We start from the raw sequence: 11,772 nt of genomic DNA, 5'->3' as shown, positions 1-11,772 counted from the left end.
ATTTCTTGCAGATGCAGAAGATCCCGACTGCAGCAAAAATCAACAGAGATCCAGCAGAGATCAACACTACATACAATAAAGGTAAGATCTGATCTGTAATGGACAAAATGAGCCATTAGATCTAAAACAAACACTATGAGACATCAGCAATGTATAACTGAGAGTAAATCAATATTAATATCACCGTACCTGCACATGTGTGACAGAGGTGAGTGATGTCCAGATGTTGAGTCTGGTTGCTGATGGGATTGTTCAGCACACAGCTGTAGGTGTTTTTATCCTGATATTCCACCTCCAGAGGTAGAGAGAGACTGATGCTGAGATCAGACACACTGATGCTGGACAATAAACTGTTTCCTTTGTACCAGGAGAGAGTCACATGACTCACATTCACAGCTGAACACACCAATGAACAATTTGATGATGATGATGATGAACATTGTGAAGAGTTACTGCTGATGACAGGAACAGGCAGACGAGCTGGAAAACATCAGAGAAACATTGATAATCCACACAACAGTGTTATTTTCGGTTCAGTGTGTTGATGATGAGCAGTGATTGTGTCTGTCATCTTCACCTATAACATAATTAACCATTTCGATATGGAGATAGCTAATAAAACATGAAGCACAGGAAAAATGATCTTTTTAGTCACCATAGACAGAAATATTGAATGTTTTTGATGTCAGTTTAGCTGTGATTATCTTTACTTCATAGAGTCCAGCATGTTCAGTTGAAGTTTGTGAAATGTGAAAACATCTAATCAACAATCTTATGTTTAATTCAGTGTGTTGAGTGAGTTTTGTGTATCTGTCATCTCACGTATTGAAATATTTAATCATTTTATCGTATAGAAATGAGCATAAATGCTTTCTCTACTCACCATAGACAGAAACACTGAATGTTTTTGATGTTATTTTCACTCCACTTATCTGTAGTTGATAAACTCCAGCATGTTCAGTTGTGATGTTTGTGATGGTCAGAGATCCAGTTTGATCGTCCAGCTTCAGTCTGTCTCTGAATCTCCCATCAGGACCATTAGATGTGATTTGTTTCGTTTTATTCATTTTAGCTATGAGAGTGTTTTCAGCTCCAAATTTCCAGAATATGTCGTCGTCTTCATGTATTTCAGTAAGATCAGTGTATAAAGTGACAGAATCTCCCTCCATCACTGACACTGAATCACCAAACACACCTGATGAACAAACACATTTACACTAATTCAGACTCTTGTTGGTTTAGAAAGCTAAACTTTAACAGCAGCAGAGATATGAAACAAAATGAAAAGTCACATACACATATATGAACAGACAGACAATAGTGAACTGATAATTTGCTCTCTAATGTGTTTTAATGTTATTTGCTGAGGAGCAAAATAAAGGTTTCATGATAAATTAATTACAGCTTGAAAGTACAAGTTTAATATATTCAAGGCATTTGTTATTATTGTATTTCCATGACATTTTTAGATGTTCATAATTAAGTATTTAAAATTATGTAAATTATGTTTTAGAAATTGCTTAGGAATGATTTTCATTGTAATCACTGAAATTACGATTTCTAAAACAACAACAGATTTGAACACAGTAGATGAAAATAGTCTAATTTGAACTTGAAATGTGAATAAACGGCACAAATGTGTTTATATCTTACCGATCAGACTCCAGCAGCACAAACAGATCAAAACAAACACGTGAAACATTTTCAGCTGTTCAGAGAAACTGATCTAATAAGACTGTCAATGAAAGAACAACTGAGCTAAAGAAACACAACAGAAGAAATGATGTGTGTGAATCTCCCCCGACAGAGTCTGACCCTCCTAATACACACACACACACACACACACACACACACACACGCACACACACACACACACACACACACACACAACACACACACACACACGCACACACACACACACACACACACACACACACACACACACAAACTACACTTTGTAATTATAGGCTAAATGGTTATATATATTTATTCAGTTCTCAATTATAGCTTATTGAAAAAAGTACAAAGTTAAAACTGTACGATCTCAGTAGAAGTTTTTTTATTTACTTCTATTGCATAGTGGTGCTAAACTTGGAAAGGTGAATTTTTCTAGTAGTATAGTTTTATTTATTGTTTTTGTATATATTTTACATGTATCTGTTTTCTATTGTCTTAATTTTATGTACAGCACTTTGCTAAACCTAAAATGTGCTTTATAAATGAATAATGAAATGATACATGCATTATCACTGATTCTGTTTATCCTTACCAAAAAACTGTTTAACTTCTGTATTCATAATTCATTTATTTTATATATTACATTATATTTATATTTTAATATAGCAGGTGTTTCACTACAGACTCTTAATATAGACGTGTGTTTTTCCACTGCTAAAATGATGTGATCTCTGACATATAACATGACATTAACTGTGTCACGCTTCACTCCAACAATGACAAAAGAGAACGGCGAGTGAGAAAGCAATGCTTTTTATTGATTTCTGATTCATTTGTTTTGTGACTCAAACCTATAAGTCAGAAAACAGATCACAACCTTAAAAAATAACTAAATTAAACTGTAAAATGTGTAGTTACTGCATTTTGCCTTTGGATAACAGCACTGTTATCCCCGCTAAACAAAAAATGAACAAACACCAATAGAAACCGTCACAGAATTTGTATTGGTTTTACTGGTTATAATGGGAATTGTATTGGTTTTAATGGAAACTGTAATGGTTGCTGTTGGTCTCTGGTAATTTGTCATCTTCTATTGGTGGCTTGTTAAAACCAGTATATCCTAATGGAATTTGTCCCAAAACACACTACAGGGAAAAACTTTTAACGGTTTTAATGGTTAACAGTTGATGGTTTGTAATGTTTGTAATGGGATTTTCTAGTGGAAACTATTAGAATTTCTGTGACGGATTCGTTTGTTTGTTTGTTTGTTTGTTTGTTTGTTTTCAGCAGGGATAAGAAATGAAGTTAGCAACGTTTCTCCTTTAATTTGTTTCTCCCCAAAACTGATAAAAAATACAACCACTGAACATCTGTTTAATGCCATAAATATTACAACAATGAATCATACATTGAATTTATTATTAAAATAACTCTCAGACATTGATAGATAAAGGCAGGACGTGATCTTTATTAAAATATGGTGTGATATCAAGAATAAGTCCTAATAATAACTATAACTTGTGCTCTTGCTGGAACTATTTAACTATTGAAACTAGCTCTGCATATCAAAGCATGTACAGTATATAAGGTAATGATTATACAGTTTATAGAGATTCCCTTGAATATCATTCACAATATTTTCATATTGATTTCCTGATTATTCTCACAGTAAAACTCCAAAAAAAAAAGTATCCAGAAGTGTTGATCCTCACAACCCCTAAACTCAACTACAGACTGAGAGATTGATGCAGGAGTTTACAGTAAAAATTATTATACAAAAAGACTGAATCATCTTCTCATGCTGACAGACACATACTCAACGTGACTGTACTCTTCATCTCTCTGTGAAAACACACAAGATCACAAGATAATAAAGTATATCAGGGGTTTTGGAAAATAATTTATATCAAATATTGAAATGTAATAATATTAACATGAGCTGCACAGGCCTAACTATGATAAATTATAGTCATAACACAAGCTGAATAGGAAAATATCTGTTACTCTGTTAATGATCGTTATACAGACAAAAACACTCAACATAAATCAATAATAATTGATCTTACCAGTTTATGTGTTTTTCTTTTGTAGAACATTAGATGATGAAACAGAGCAGAAGTTTTCTCATCGTCACAAATCTGAACTGTTTGAACAACAAATAGATGAAAACCACAAAATATCTGTTTTACAACATGTGTTATTAGTGCTGTCAAAGTTGAAGTGTTACTGCACACAATGAAATATATTTGATGCTGTTTTAAAAATTACATAAATTTAATATGACATTATCACTTTTTCACACACTCTTGGGTAAAGACTTGGGTATTACACTGGTATTACGACGTAAACATGAAACATGAAGAGTTACTTACATTACACAATTATATTAAATTAAAATATGGGCTATCAACAGTGTAGACTTTTCAAACATACTTTTACTGTAATAATAATAAATTATAATTATTATTTGTAAAACATGTTAAATACAGTAACACTTGCCTTTTTGATCAATTTTTCTACATTCTCTGCAGATGCAGAAGATCCCGAATAGAGTTATAATTATCACAGATCCAGCAGAGATCAACACTATCAGAGAGACTGAGACTGGAGGAACTGAAGGAGAGGAAAAGAGAGACAGTCATTAATGTAAGTGATTGAATCATTCTGATCTACAACAGAAGACAGAGATCAGCTCAGTAAATAATCACATATATCAGCTCTGTCGTACCTGCACATGTGTGACAGAGGTGAGTGATGTCCAGATGTTGAGTCTGGTTGCTGATGGGATTGTTCAGCACACAGCTGTAGGTGTTTTTATCCTGATATTCCACCTCCAGAGGTAGAGAGAGACTGATGCTGAGATCATACACACTGATGCTGGACAATAAACTGCTTCCTTTGTACCAGGAGAGAGTCACATGACTCACATTCACAGCTGAACACACCAATGAACAATTTGATGATGATGATGATGATGAAGAACATTGTGAAGAGTCTCTGCTGATGACAGGAACAGGCAGACGAGCTGAAAAACATCAGAGAATAAACAGTAGTTTCTTCACTACTGTGAAAGATCCATCTACAGACAGTTTTAAATATGATATTTATTTAAGTTTAGTATAATATTATAATATTTAGTATAATAATTTATTATTTAGTATAATACTCAATAATCCTGTAAATTCCTGTTTGTCATCTCACACATTAAAACCTTAAATCATTTTAAAATGAAAATAATTCCAGTAAAATAAAACAAGTATATGTGAACATTTGAACAAATGATCTCTACTCACCATAGACAGAAACACTGAATGTTTTTGTTGTCAGTTTCGCTCCACTTATATCTAGTTTATAATCTCCAGCATGTTCAGTTGTGATGTTTGTGATGGTCAGAGATCCAGTTTGATCGTCCAGCTTCAGTCTGTCTCTGAATCTCCCATCAGGACCATCAGATGTGGGGAAGGTTTGGTTCTTTTTCTTCATTTTAGCGATGAGAGAGTTTTCAGCTCCAAATCCCCACAGTATGTTGTCGTCTTCATGTATTTCAGTGAGATCAGTGTATAAAGTGACAGAATCTCCCTCCATCACTGACACTGAATCACCAAACACACCTGGAGAACAAACAGATTTTACACTGATTCAGACTCTTGTTGGTTTAGAAAGATAGTCTGTAAACTTTAACAGCAGCAGAGATATGAAACAAAATGAAAAGTCACACATATGAACAGACAGACATTAGTGAATTTGCTCTCTAATGTGTTTTAATATTATTTGCTGTGGAGCAAAATAAAGGTTTCATGATAAATAAATTACAGCTTGAAAGTACAAGTTTAAATATATTCAGGGTATTTGTTATTATTGAATTTCCATGAATTTGAAGTTATTGCTCTGAAATGTGAATAAACAACACAAATGTGTTTATATCTTACCGATCAGACTCCAGCAGCACAAACAGATCAAAACAAACACGTGAAACATTTTCAGCTGTTCAGAGAAACGTCTGATCTAATACTATCAGTAAAAACACAACTGATATAAAGAAACAACAACAGAAGAAATGTGAATCCTCCCCTGACAGAGTCTGACCCTCCTAATACACACACACACACACACTAAATATAGTTATATATGTGATATCAAAATGTTCGTCTGCCTCTTAGTAACAATGTAACTTTTCTTAATAATATGAAAAACATTTATTTTTATCATTTAATACTGATAGTTTTTAAAAGCTGTTTCCTGACTGTAATAAATATATAAAAATTGAAGATTATTGTCTGAATATTGGATGAACTACACTTCATGGTAAATTATAGGCTAAATGGTTATATCTTTTATTCAGTTCTCAATTATAGCTTATTGAAAAAAGCACAAAGTTAAAATTGTATGATCTCAGTAGAAGTTTTTATTTACTTCTATTGCATAGTGGAGCTAAACTTGGAAAGGGGAATTTCTGGTTATAATAGATGATGCTCTAGTAGTTTAGTTTTATTTTATTGTTTTTGTATATATTTTATATTTTGTTTACCTGTTTTATATTGTCTTGATTTTATGTACAGCACTTTGCTGAATCTTTTGTTTTAAAATGTGCTTTAGGTTCAAAATATAAATAATGATAATTTTTTTTTAATCAAAAAAAAAAAAAAACAGTTTAACTTTTGTATTCATAAATATTCATTTATTTTATTACATTATATTATATTTTATTATAGCAGGTGTTTCACTAGTGACTCTTAATATAGACTTGTGTTTTCCACTGCTAGCTGAAAGGAGATTTAAAATGATGTGATCACTGATCAATCACATGATATTAACCCCGTCAATTTTCACTCCAACAATGACAAAACTGCGAGTGAGAAAGTAATGCTTTTTATTTGAATTTTGATGGATTTGTTTTGTGAATCAAACCTGTAAGTCAGAAAACAGATCACAACAGCACTGTTACCCCCGCTGAAAAATAAACAAACAAACAAACAAACAAAACTGTCCCAGAATTTGTAATGGTTTTACTGGTTATAATTGGAATTGTATTGGTTTTAATGGAAACTGTAATGGTCGCTGTTGATCTTTACTGGTTATTTGTCTTCAATTTGAGAAAGCTCAAGAAAAAAAAAAAGTATCCAGAATTGTTGCTTCTTGTGTTGATCCTCACAACCCCTAAACTCATCTACAGACTGAGAGATTGATGCAGGAGTTTACAGTAAAAATTATTACACAAAAAGACTGAATCATCTTCTCATGCTGACAGACACATACTCAACGTGACTGTACTCTTCATCTCTCTGTGAAAACACAAGATCACAAGAAAATAAAGTATATCAGGGGTTTGGAAAATAATTGATATCAAATATTGAAATGTAATAATATTAACATGAGCTGCACAGGCCTAACTATGATAAATTATAGCCATAACACAAGCTGGATAGGAAAATATCTGTTACTCTGTTAATGATCGTTATACAGACAAAAACACTCAACATAAATGAATAATAAATGAAAGATCTTACCAGTTTATGTGTGTTTCTTTCGTAGAACATTAGATGATGAAACAGAGCAGAAGTTTTCTCATCTTCACAAATCTGAACTGTTTGAACAACAAATAGATGAAAACAACAAAATATCTGTTTTTTTCAACATGTGTTATTAGTGCTGTCAAAGTTAAAGCATTACTGTACACAAAGAAATATATTTGATGATGTAGTTTTAAAAATGACAAATTAATTTATTATGACATTATTACTTTTTCACACTCACTAGTAACAGTAAATACAGAATCAGTTTGTGTGTGTGTGTGTGTGTGTGTGTGTAAAGAGCTGCTCAGATCAGTGTAAAGAACCATAGAGTAGATTTTTCAAATATACTATTACTGTATTAATAATAATTATTTGTTATAACACATTAAATGCAGTAACACTTGCCTTCTTGATCAGTTTTTCTACATTTTCTGCAGATGCAGAAGATCCCGAAGAGAGTTATAATTATCACAGATCCAGCAGAGATCAACACTATCAGAGAGACTGAGACTGGAGGAACTGAAGGAGAGGAAAAGAGAGACAGTCATTATTAGTCAATGTGTAAATAATCACATATATCAGCTCTGTTATACCTGAACATGTGTGACAGAGGTGAGTGATGTCCAGATGTTGAGTCTGGTTGCTGATGGGATTGTTCAGCACACAGCTGTAGGTGTTTTTATCCTGATATTCCACCTCCAGAGGTAGAGAGAGACTGATGCTGAGATCAGACACACTGATGCTGGACAATAAACTGTTTCCTTTGTACCAGGAGAGAGTCACATGACTCACATTCACAGCTGAACACACCAATGAACAATTTGATGATGATGATGATGATGAAGAACATTGTGAAGAGTTACTGCTGATGACAGGAACAGGCAGACGAGCTGAAAAACATCAGAGAAATAAGCAGATATATGAATAAATCTAAACAATGTTACTTTTGCTTCATTGTGTTAATGATAAGCAGTGATTGTCTGTAATTCCAAACTATAACATAATTAATTAATTACATAACATCAACATTTCAATATATAAATAGCTAATTGAACAAGAAGGACATGATGAATGATGTCTCTCACCATAGACAGAAACATTGAATCTTTCTGATGCCAGATCCACTTCACTTATGTAAACTCCAGCATGTTCAGTTCTGGTGTTTGTGATGGTCAGAGATCCAGTTTGATTGTCCAGCTTCAGTCTGTCTCTGAATCTCCCATCAGTACCATTAAATGTAGAGAAGAGTCCAAACTTCCTAATTATTTCAGCTATAACATGCTCTTCAGATTCATATTTCCACAGTATAATGTCACTTTTCTGTACTTCAGCAGCATCAATGTGTAAAGTGACAGAATCTCCCTCCATCACTGACACTGACTGTATTTTATTTGTTTCAGCAGCAAACACACCTGAAGAACAGATTTTACATTAATCTTGTTAGTTTAGAAAGCCTGAAGTCAGTTTGTTTCCTTTAACAGCAGCAGAGCCCCGAAACAAAATGAAGTTGCAATTATGTGAGTGAATCAATAATTTGATTTTGTTTTAATATTTTAAAATTATTTGCTGTAGAGCAAAATAAAATATATTCAACATGTTTTATTACTGAATTTCCATGAAGTTTGTAGTTGTCTATGATTACTGCAGAATAATTTAAAATGATTTAAATGATTTTTTAGAAATTGCTAAGAATGATTTGTATTTGCAATCACTGAAATTAAGATTTCCAAAACAACAAGAGAGATTTGATCAAAATAATCTACAATAATCAAAATAATCAAATAATCTTTGAACCGCAGCAGGAGTTTATTATTACTCTGAAATGTATAATGACACAAATATGTTTATAACTCACCGGTCAGACGACAGCAGCACAAACAGATCAAAACAAACATGCGAGACATTTTCTGATCTAATAAGACTGTCAATAAAAGCACAACTGATCTAAATGAACACAAGAGTAGTGATGAGGCATGTGAATCCTCCCCCGACAGAGTCTGACCCTCCTAATGCACACACACACACACGTTATATATGGTTACATGTGTGTATATAAAAATGTTCTTAACTTCTGAACTCAAGTAACTGTTCTTATTTTGTTGTTGTTGTTAAATAATCTTTTATGATTTGACATAGTTTTTAAAAGATATTTGCCTGACTCTGTTGAATATGTAAAAATAGTTGAATGTTGTCTGAATTTTGGATGAATTACATTTCTGGAGAGTAACTTTAGTGATTTTAAATGGCTGTGTATATTTATTCAGTTCTTAATTTTAGTATATGGAAAGTTAAACCTGTGTCTGGTCTCACACTTCCGGTTTACTAAAATTCATCTCTGAGTCAAACTGAAACCTGCATGTGGTCAGTTTTCTTCAGAAATGTGGTTTGATCTGTTGGACAAACATTTAGTGCATGTGTTTGTAGGTGAAGAGTGTTTTCCTGTCCTGCTATGAACAGCTTTTTAAGACCCTTTTATCTGTGAAAAAAGCAAACAAACAAAAAACAGAGAGGGAGAAAAGCAATAAATAGACAATGATCATATTTAACATGAAGTTATTTTAATTTGATACTTTTATCTCATTAGTGAAAACACAAAAACATTTTTACATTCTTGTACTGGCTTCCTCTGGGGTGCTTTATTACAGGTGAAATTTTGTCAACAGTTTCCTTTATATGTATACAGTTGGCTGTACAAAGCGCATGATGAATGGAGTTGTAAACAATTATTATAAGACACACACAAGAGAACAAAGAAACACACCAGTGGCAGGTAAATGAGAACAAATAAGGAAACAAGAACTAGAATTAAACCAAAACAGAACACACGTGACAGTATTCAAATATTTTACACATTTTTCAGAATTGTTTTGTAAAATAATTGAATACTGTATCTGAATGATGAGAGATGATGGCGAACTTTAGCTGCAGTAAATAACAGACTGTGTGAAATTTACATCCACTGTGAAAAAAGGAAAGGCTCCTAATCTTAAGACTTAAGACTGTCATGTTGGTGTTGCACAAACACGTGAAGATAAGGAAGAATTGTTCAAGAACAGTCTTTTAGTAATAATCCAAAATGCCACAGTGAGAGAATATAGAATGCAAACACACTTTCTCAGATGAGACCAGACACTGAACACATGCAGAAAACGACTATTTGTAACAAAGACATTTTCCAAAACTGTAAATAATAAAATAAATGCAATATTTTTAAAGGTGCCCAAGAATGCTTTTTCACAAGATGTAATATAAGTCTAAGGTGTCCCCTGAATGTGTCTGTGAAGTTTCAGCTCAAAATACCCCATAGATTTCTTTAAATTCATTTTTTTAACTGCCTATTTTGGGGCATCATTAACTATGCACTGATTTTTTCAGCGCGCTGCCCCTTTAATTTGCGTGCTCCCTGCCACACGAGCTCTCGATTATATTACAGCACATTTACAAAGTTCACACAGCTAATATAACCCTCAAATGGATCTTTACAAGATGTTCGTCATGCATGCTGTGTGCATACATCGAATCATGTGAGTAAAGTATTTATTTTGATGTTTATATTTGATTCTCTATGAGTTTGAGGCTGTGCTCCGTGGCTAACGGGTAATGCTACACTGTTGGAGAGATTTATAAAGAATGAAGTTGTGTTTATGAATTATACAGACTGCAAGTGTTTAATAATGAAAATAGCGACGGCTCTTGTCTCCGTGAATACAGTAAGAAACGATGGTAACTTTAACCACATTTAACAGTACATTAGCAACATGCTAACGAAACATTTAGAAAGACAATTTACAAATATCACTAAAAATATCATGCTATCATGGATCATGTCAGTTATTATTGCTCCATCTGCCATTATCGCTGTTGTTCTTGCTTACCTAGTCTGTTGATTCAGCTCTGCACAGATCCAGACGTTCTGCCCTTGTCTAATGCCTTTCATAATGTTGGGAACATGGGCTGGCATATGCAAATATTGGGGGTGTACACCCCGACTGTTACGTAACAGTCGGTGTTATGTTGAGATCTGCGTGTTTTCCGGAAGTCTTTTAAACAAATGAGATTTACATAAGAAAGCGAAAGCAATGGAGTTTGAAACTCAATGTATGTCTTTTCCATGTATTGAACTCTTGTTATTCAACTATGCCGAGGTAAATTCTAATTTTGATCTATAGGGCACCTTTAATTAAAAAATGTTTTTGAAGTGGTGATATTCATCAAGGGTTTAAAGTTCTGTGGAAATGTGCAGTGATCTCTGTTGTATGAATGCACAGTGTATGAATCAGGATCTGGTGTTATGATGTTCATTATGAGATTTGTGTATGTTTGTCCAGCATGATCTCATGGAAATATGTAGGCCTGTCTATTTGTACATAAAATCTGTCCATTGTAAACGTATGCATGTGACATTTGAATGAAGTGTGGGGGCTTCATAAACATAAAGTTCTTACGTATTTGCACATTAAATGCTTGTGTATAGCCTATAATTTAAAGTGTATGGGGAGCGTGGCAGGGAAAGCTCTGCATTTTATAATGCATTTGACTACTAAATTAGGAGGATGTTTCTCATAACTGCTGCTTAAATGAT

This window comes from Megalobrama amblycephala, linkage group LG5 (genome assembly GCF_018812025.1).
Source record: "Megalobrama amblycephala isolate DHTTF-2021 linkage group LG5, ASM1881202v1, whole genome shotgun sequence".
Taxonomy (NCBI): Eukaryota; Metazoa; Chordata; class Actinopteri; order Cypriniformes; family Xenocyprididae; genus Megalobrama; species Megalobrama amblycephala.
The sequence above is the reverse complement of the archived record's forward strand: the minus strand, read 5'-3'. Positions refer to the sequence as shown.